The sequence below is a fragment of the Schistocerca americana genome, chromosome 2 (assembly GCF_021461395.2).
Source record: "Schistocerca americana isolate TAMUIC-IGC-003095 chromosome 2, iqSchAmer2.1, whole genome shotgun sequence".
NCBI lineage: Eukaryota > Metazoa > Arthropoda > Insecta > Orthoptera > Acrididae > Schistocerca > Schistocerca americana.
The window spans coordinates 248,472,205-248,481,744 of record NC_060120.1 but is presented as its reverse complement, the minus strand read 5'-3'; the positions used below and the strand labels follow the sequence as shown (position 1 = coordinate 248,481,744).

Sequence of the window (9,540 nt, the reverse complement as noted above, 5' to 3'; positions counted from 1 at the left end):
GGAAGAGCTCGTCACCGAGAAGTGTACACACTAAGGGATCGGTGTTAGGGTGGAACTGTTGTGCAATGACAATTATCGCGATCGGTGGTTAATGGACATTGCAATATCATTTCATTTCGTCACTTGTTCATTTACTCATTTAAAAAAGCGTCTTCAGGCCACGAGTGGACTACCGGGACCATCCGACCGCCGTGTCATCCTCAGAGGAGGATGCGGATAGGAGGGGCGTGGGTCCAGTACACCGCTCTCCCGGTCATTACGATGGTATTCTTGACCGAAGCCGCAAATATTCGGTCGAGTACCTCCTCAATTGGCATCACGAGGCTGAGTGCACCCCGAAAAATGGCAACAGCGCATGGCGGCCTGGATGGTCACCCATCAAAGTGCCGACTACGCCCGACAGCGCTTAACTTCGGTGATCTCACGGGAACCGGTGTATCCACTGCGGCAAGGCCGTTGCCCTCATTTACTCATTTGGCAGAATAAATATGTTTTGGGCAAGCGTACACATCAATTCCTGTTCAAATGGTTCAAATGGCTCTGAACACTATGGGACTTAACAGCTGTGATCATCAGTCCCCTATAACTTAGAACTACTCAAACCTAACTAACCTAAGGAAATCACACACATCCATGCCCGAGGCAGGATTCGAACCTGCGACCGTAGCAGTCGCACGGTTCCGGACTGCGCGCCTAGAACCGTGAGTCCACCGCGGCCTCAATTCCTGTTGCCACATCGTCACCATAGCCTACGTCCTGAACAAAGTGCGTGGGTGCGACAGTAGAGTCAACTCACTACACGACTGACATGTAAGCGGCTATACCCACACTCCCCCCGCTTCAATGCTCTCATTTCGGCGAGGAAGAGAATCGACAAGTTTCTCTGCATTCTCGCCCTGAGGACAAAGCAGTGCCACCCCACGAAGGGACAGTTTGCCACCGCCTGCCAACCTGCACACATTCAGCATTCTCGTTGCTCTCGACTGCGTAGTATGGCACCATAGTCTTCTCACTCCATAGCTACAGGGAAATTTCTTCATTATCTCGAATGTGCGATTACCTATACGTATTGCCATAAAGTTTTTGTAGTAAGAAGCAAATGAGGAAGCAGAAATCTCATGACTAGGCGGGCTGATGTGACCGACAGCTATTCTTATCCCTCGATAAAGATAAGAAGGACAGGCAGAATATAGCTGCAAATGTTTCCCGGCGCTTCGCTACTTCAGCAAAGGCATGGAACAACAACAACAACAACAACAAAAAGAGAAGTATTTCTTTTGTACATTGCCAAATAGACTATGTGTGGACTGACAATTGCCACGTGAGACATGTTCATTACTCTACATTGTCGGTATAATAGTGATTTTTATCCCTTTTTTGTTTTTAACATTTTCTTCTAGCAGCACGTTATCAATGTTTCTTGTTTTGGTGGATGCTTTGTTTGCGAAACTATTTCTCGCTACTATAACCGCTCTTTTAATTAACAACAATATTATCAGGCTTATTTTCATTCAGGGGAGAGGTGATCGATAATAGTATTGAAGAAGTTTTAGTTAAAATTATCGATATATGATGTCTTATCGGAATAACGCCCGCAGCAAAGTAGTGCTTCAGGGAAATCAAAGAGGGTTTAATGCGGCTACTTTTGTTTCTAAATTCTACTACATAAACCATGCATGGGTACTGTTAGTTCTCTTGTCTTGTTTCCTGTGCTCTGTATAAGTCTACGTAGCTGCGGCGTGCGATATAGTGAGCATTTCCGTGTAATATACTACTAAAGTGATCAGGCAAATTTGTTGAACTGCAAGAAAATTGACTAGAGTTAATTTATTCCGGACAGACTATTGCCGCAAGGTCACGGACCAAGAATATCTTGGGAATTGTGCGCGCGAGAAAAGTAGCGCTCAGTATTAAGTTGTATTAAATGCCGAATAACTGATAAGATCTGTGGACTACACGAAGGACCGTTAAACAGACTTAAGAACGGAACTGGACACTTAGCTTTGTGGAAATAGAAGCGTACTAAGTTTGAATGACTGTATCTAAGTATGGCAATGGTCCATATTCCTTGCTATAACATCTTTGAGTAACGAACCATAAAAATGACGGACATTTTAGTGCCACAATTGCTGAAAGTAACTGTATGATTAATCCTCCTTTTCCCTCTATACAAAACGCGATCATTCATGATCATTTATTTATTGAATGTTGTGAATAAAAAATTAAAATGATTTCCATAATTACGTGTGTATTAGTAAATAATAACTGACATCCAAAGACGTTATTAACTACTGTATCTTCCGTAACGCAGCAACAAATGAAGGGTGATCGACTAAGCAAAAAGCAAAAAATTTAGTCGCCGTTACAGTGAGGATGTTTGTGGCTGCTCCATCTGAGGTATAGACATAACGAACAGTCGGACATATGCTGTAGATAAATATATTACGTCAGAGAAGTCGACGACAGCAGATCGATACAGGGCGGCTATGCTACTCTAGTAAGAAACTATTCACTTTCAACCTCTATGTTCGTCGAATTATTGTTACTGTGATCGCTTGCGGACTCGCTAGCTGTGGGTTACAGCTTACGCGAGATACAGACTTGTACGAAGGCTGCATCTCCCCTTTCACTTAGTGGTCGTTCACAACTGTGCCGCCTCCACTAAGACCGTCCGCTTCCCAACCGCGCAGTCTGAGCAGATACGGGCCAACGGAAGCAGCCGTCCAACTGGACCCATAGTATGAGATTTCCCCGGGAACAAGATGAGAACGTATTTCTTCGCGAGTGCTACGTTATTTTGAGCACGGTGTACCTGTCAGTAACTGCAGTTGCCATTCAGTAACACACGGTGACACTGGGCTCCTCACCTTCGTGCTGTCTGAGTAAATTAATTTTGGTCAGATGGTAGTTATGATGCCGGATACCTGTCACCACTACCAGAAATAAAATAACTTCCAATTTAGACTGATACTATTTACATTAATTTTCCACCTAGCCTTCATACCTAAACGTGTCCATTCTGTTTATGTCATCACTCCCTTAGAACTGTATTGAAACTAATGATCGAGCAGAACGCTGTTTTTACACACTTTTTGAAATTTGTGTTGCACCTTCCAAACATTTGACTGAGCGTAGGGCAAAGTGAGTGCTACCACTTCCTGACAGCCTCCAGAATGGAAATCTCTTAGGAAGCCGGGAAGCAATGGGCTCGGGCGTTTTCCTTTCCTCCGCCAGGCAATGAGATGCAAGACTTCATTAAGAACTTCAGAGGGCCTTGCAGCTTGTGAGGAAAGCACGGCTTTAGGTCTCCGCCTGTTAAGTCTGCCCCGATCCACTTTCCTTGTAAAAGACTGCAGAGAGCCACTGCATATTTCAGGAGCTCGCCGAGAGCCTCTTACGAAGTATTCTTGCTTTGCCCTGAGGTAGCCTGCTAATCTCTGGTCACACCTCCGTAATGGTTTAAGTAAATGAAGAAGTCATGCATTTGCTGCTGCATCCAACGTCTGTATTCGAGAAAAGGCATATTCGTTGTTATCTTTATCGTGTACAGTCGCATGACCCTTTAACGAGGAGCTATACAATTTACTTAATTCCTTCTTCAGTAGTGCATTGTTCTACAATATCACTGAGTCGCAGATAGAAACTGTCAAATCGTACAAATATCTCGACATAACTGTATGGAGCGATATGAAATGGAATGATCACAGATGCTCAGTCATAGGTATAGCAGGTGCCAGACTTTGATGGTACAACAGAAGGAAAATTCGGTCTATAAATGGGATTGCTTACAAAAGACTTGGGCAATGCATTATACAATAATGCTGAATTGTGTGGGACCCATACCTAATAGGACAAAAATTGGATATTGAAAGTATACAAAAAAAGAGCATCATAAGGGGTAGCAGGTTTGTTTCAACCATGAGGGAGTGCCACGGAGACGCAGAAGAAAACGGAACTGGCCAAAGCCGAAAGATGAAAACTAAACTAAAAGTCTACTCACAAACTTTCAAGTATCAGCTTCAAGGGAGGAATCTCCATAGTGATCGTGAAAACAAGATTAGTCTATTTGTAATGCACACAGAGGTATTTAAACAGTTAATATTTTTGTGCTGCATACGCGAACGTTGAGGGAGACCCGCCAGTAAGTGTTACAGTGGGAAGTACCCTCTGCCATATACTTCACAGTAGCTTGCAGTACGTGGATGTAGATGACGACGCTGGCTGAGGGATCAAGCGACTGTAGTGGCTGCCACACTGAAATCGTGTACTGAAGAAGTTAAGACTCAAACTATCATACTGGTAACAAGTTTGTGTGGCCATCCTCCGCAGCAAGCATATAAATACTTGTTTTCTTATTTACAAAACAAGTAATCATACGAGTATTCACGTTCTGATTTTTCCGAGGTTCGACTAAATACAGTGGCGAGCAAAGCTCAGGGACGAAAGTAACTTTCCCATGATGTGTCACAGCCAAGTAACATTACTCGACGAAACTTGGACCATACACAGAAAGAAATGCTGCAGTATGGTAGAGAAGGAAACTGAAGGAAATACGCAATGACGCAAACAGAAATCACGCTTTTATTCAAATACAATAGTTACACTGAACTCCGCGCTGTTCCTGAGGGTCCCCTGGACATCAGAAAATGCGGGAAATGGCTCTTCATAGGGTGTGTGACCACCACGCACGGCGGTGCATGCTTTGCAACGTGTTCCCATGCTGACCAAGACTTCTTACAGCAAGGCATTCCAGTCTTCCGTCAGTGTGGTTAACTACTGCTGGATGGTCGTTTGGTACTTGCGGACGGGCTGAAATACGTCTCACCAACACATCCCAAGCGTGCTTGACAGGGCTTAAGTCGAGGGAACGGACGTGGTTTGATTTTGGGAAACGAGGGTCAAACGGTGTCGTCGGTCCCATCGGAATAGGGAAGGATGGAGAAGGAAGTCGGATGTGCGCTTTCAAAGGAACCATCCCTGCATTTGCCTGGAGCGATTTAGGGAAATCACAGAAAACCTAAATGATGATGGCCGGACCCGGGTTTGAACAGTGGTCCTCCCGACGCGAGTCCAGTGTGCTAACCACTGCGCCACCTCGCTCGGTAACGGGTAGGGCAATCTATTCACCGAATACCCCTGTTCCAAGAGGTCCTCCACTCACGTTGTTCGAAGCGGTCTCGCATTTTCCTCCGTAAAAATGAAGTCAGGGCAGAATGCTCCCCTGAAAAGTCGCACATGGGGAGTACAGTCCCGCAATAATGTTGTCCGGTGAAGGCGCTCTGTTCTAAGATTCGGAGGTCATTCACGTCCGAGAAACATTATAGCTCCAAACACCACATCACCTGAACCACCAAAATGATCATGTTCGACAATCCTCGATTTACTCCCATATGAAGATAGGTGGCATCACATAATGTACCCAGGAACACTCTCTAGCACGGTGGCGCAAATGTTACGGTGTGGGGAGGCTACTTTTGCATGGGCGTACTGACCTCCAAACCTTTGAAGAAGGTACACTCACCGGTCAACGGTATTGTGACACAGTACTCCTTTCCCATGTACTTCTTCCTCAGGGTTGCTTGCGGCCCTGACTTAATTTTTATGGATGACAATGCGCGACTGCATCGAACTGAGCACGTGCGGGAGCTGTTGGAATTGGAGGATAATCAGCCAGTAGACTGGCCTTTCGATTACTCGGCTTAAATCCCACGGAGCCCGTGTGAGATACGCTGGGAAGACGTATTGTAGCACGTCCACCTGCACCATCGACCATCCAGTACTTGTCCATCACAGAGTGGAGAAATGGAACGCCCAGCCACAACAACTTCTTGCCAACCTCGTGGCCGGCATGTGAGTACGTTGCAGAGTACGCATTGCCCTCCATGGTGATCACACACCCTACTGACAACCATTTCTCGCCTTCTTAATATGCAGGAGATGATGATTCTCTGCCTTCGATGTAATTATTGTTTGATATAAAATGTAGATTGGCAATGGCAAGGAAAGCGTTTCTGAAGAAAAGAAATTTGTTAACATCGAGTATAGATTTAAGTGTCAGGAAGTCGTTTCTGATACTATTTGTATGGAGTGTAGCCATACATGGAAGTGAAACATGGACAATAAATAGTTTAGACAAGAAGAGAACAGAATCTTTCTAAATGTGGTGCTACAGAAGAATGCTGAAGATCAGATGGATAGATCACATAAGTAATGAGGTATTGAATAGAATTGGAGAGAAGAGAAAATTGTGGCACAACTTGACTAGAAAACGGGATGGCTTGGTAGGACACATTCTGAGGCATCAAGTGTTGGAGGGCAGAGTGAAGGGTAAAAATCGTTGAGGGAGACCAAGAGATGAATACACTAAGCAGATTCAGAAGGATGTAGGTTGCAGTAGGTACTGGGGGGTGAAGAAGCTTGCACGGGATAGAGTAGCATAGAGGGCTGGATCAAAGCAGTCTCTCGACTGAAGAGCTCAACAACAACGTCTCATTGTGTATTTCTTTCAGTTACTTTCTGTGCTGCAGTGCAGCAAGTGTTTCTATGTAGGGTCCAAGTTTCATCATGACGCGGACGGGTATCCAACCCGGTGCCACGCGTTCAAATAACCAAAGGAAGGACTGGGCCGGTTTTTGTTCATTTCCACGTAGTTGATGGGTAGGCAACACAGACTTTATTTAAAAATCAGTTAACCTTGACAGTACACGCTAGTGATCTTTAACAATTTATGGGTTATTTTAAGAACACTGGTAACAACCTGGACGGATAAAAGTTTTCACACACAGCCGGAAGGGCTAATATAAAAAACAAACTAAGACGAAAACACAACAAATTCCCAAAGCAAAACGCCACAAGGATTGATTTTAAAAAAGTTGCAACTAACAACTAATAACGCCTGATTTCAACTACAAATAGCAAACTACAATCACTGATGGCTGAAGGGCTGATTTTACGAAATAGCAACTACAACCAATGATGCCTGGAGGGCTAATTACAGAAATACAATAAAAACTCAGTAATTAACTAGTACCTGGAAAGTTAATTCTGAAACAAGCCTGAAGGGCTATCTTAAACACACGCTATTTGACAACAAGACATTTGAGTAATTAAGAAATCGCTTTAAACAGAAGCAAAAGGTTTAACAAAGGAATCACAATAATAGGTAGACTTTAAAATTTCCGCAGATAATTACAATGGGCAATAAAACAACTGAAGATTTGGTTCCCAACTCTAAATTAGTGTTAGCTGCTTCACACTTCGTTCATATATGACCTGGCCGGTACACTACACCCGACTCGCAAAGCACCAGCTTAGCGTGGGAGTGTCACAAGTCTACCACAGACTAAAATATCCAGTTACCAGCTGGTACTGACAAATACAAAAACAACAGAAATGACAACCCAAACTGAATTGTGCTGGCCCCACGTTAACAAGTTGGCGCCGCAAGGCAACATTTTATTACTGAAATACATGTTTGGGGCCCCAGCCGCCAATTAAATAAACACATGTGAGATACCAACATGCCAGACAAATCGTACACAGCAAACACTCTTCCCGTGAAGTTGTTAAAGAAACAGAGCATAAAATATCTTACTATAGGGAGGGGCAGATTGAGGCGATACAGAGATCAGATCAGTAAACACAGCCAGGCAATTCAAATTGCCTAATGACTAACTAGAATGGCTGGCGGTAGCTGAAGAATCTTGAGGAGGTGGCACACACTTTCGTAGTAATCTGCAGAAGCAAATAATAGTTATGCTCACCGTAGCAGCAGGCTTCTGATTTCAGTGCTGATCTAGCAAAACCGTAATGGATAACCTCTAACGAATCCCCCCTGTGCGTCTCACACAAGTACTGAGGCCTTCATTCCGTAACTCCTTACAGGTTGCAACTGGCACGCTGCACAGTGCCAGCAGCCCGTACTGAAACCTCCACAAGCAGCGGCGTAAAGCGTACTCGTTCCTCTCCAGCAAGGCTGAGCGTGTTTACTTCCCCATGCGGGCTACTACTTCCCGCTAAAAGCACGCACCGTGCAACCTAAACGCCATCAAGTGTCAAAGCAATGCAGAGCTCACTGCACGACAGTTCGCGTTCACAGGCAAGGTGCGATTCTCTACTGCCCACACCTCCAAAGACTCTCCCCCTGCGCTCACTATCTCTCTGACAAAGATCACCTGCCTTAAATAGGGAAGATAAACTAGCTGATCGCTGATGGCAGTTTGAAAGCATTTAATACAATACACATTTGGCTTTTATATATGGATGGTATGGGTGATAACTCTACAGAAGTATGTTAAGTGTATTGACTTATTCCATTTTTTTGTTTTTTAGCTTCCATATTTTCAATATTTCTTCGAAATTTACTTTGGACTGTGAAGAAGTTACGAAAATACGCAGTGACCAACAGTCCTTATTTCTCTAAGAATTTCAAAGTAAAGAAACTGTCGGTAATATAATGGCGTAGGCTTACTCAGAAGAAGGCTGCTGCAACCGTGGCCGAAACGTTGGTTTTTCTCCAGCAGCAGTAGATTTTTACATTATGTAGCGGTACCATACCCAGAAAACTTTTATGTCGACAAACTGTAGGTAGTGTACCTTTGTTGTTAGTACATCATTATTAAAAAGAAAGTAGCATTGGGTTTTCTACGTTACGAGTTAGATTATGATAAAAATATTATTATTCGATTACATTGCCACAAATTATCGACAGTACCAACGTGTCGGTTTGTCAAATATCGATTAGAAACACTGCTTAATTCATTCTGTTATACCGATATTTCGATTGCCGGTACTGGTTCTCCATTTTACTTCTTCTACTTGGACGTTAGAAGATGCATTAAGAGCTGCTGTGGTTTGGCCTTTACGTGCTGCAGCCTGGGTTGAAGCATTTTTATTTTTTATGTGGTCTGTAACAACAAAAAGGCCTTTTCTTTTGGCCACAACAAAATCATGCACGTTAAACACCAGAGGATCATAATATTAGATCCCACATCATATGAGCCCATTATCTGCATTTTCGACTGTTGCTATTGAGCTATTACCGATACCCAATAGATGCTCAGTAGATGACGACATCGTCAACTTGTCCCAAATAATCCTGGCCCAGCCCAGTACATTACAAGTCTTTGACTTTTGCTGTAGGATTAACAAGAATAGAGCATAAATGAATAGTGGGTGTGAAACGCTTGCTGCAGGAGGTAATCATGTATAGAAAAAAGTTATTCCGGAAAAGCTTTTAAGGAATGCCCTCAAAACTATATCAGCAAATTGTAGGGAAAATACTTAACTCACACTGAGATGGCAACATCGGTTTCTCCATCAGAATTCGTAATGTCTCACCGTGTGACATGTTAGTAGTTTTCGTGAAGTGATGCTACCTATCAGTATAAACTAAATCCAAGTGATCAGTCATTTTGCCCAGCTTGTTAACTTGCCTGATCTTCACTATTATTTTATTTCCGATGTGGTACTTTTACTACACGCTGTTGAGTTATCCCATTCATTTCGAAGTTAATCTGCAGTACAGAAAAACAATACACC

At 43.5% G+C, this 9,540-nt stretch overlaps 1 pseudogene; it reads right to left on the bottom strand.

Moving 5' to 3' along the window:
- Window positions 1-343: 343 nt before the first annotated feature.
- Window positions 344-461, bottom strand: LOC124596880 (annotated as a pseudogene).
- Between the last annotated feature and the right edge of the window lie 9,079 nt (window positions 462-9,540).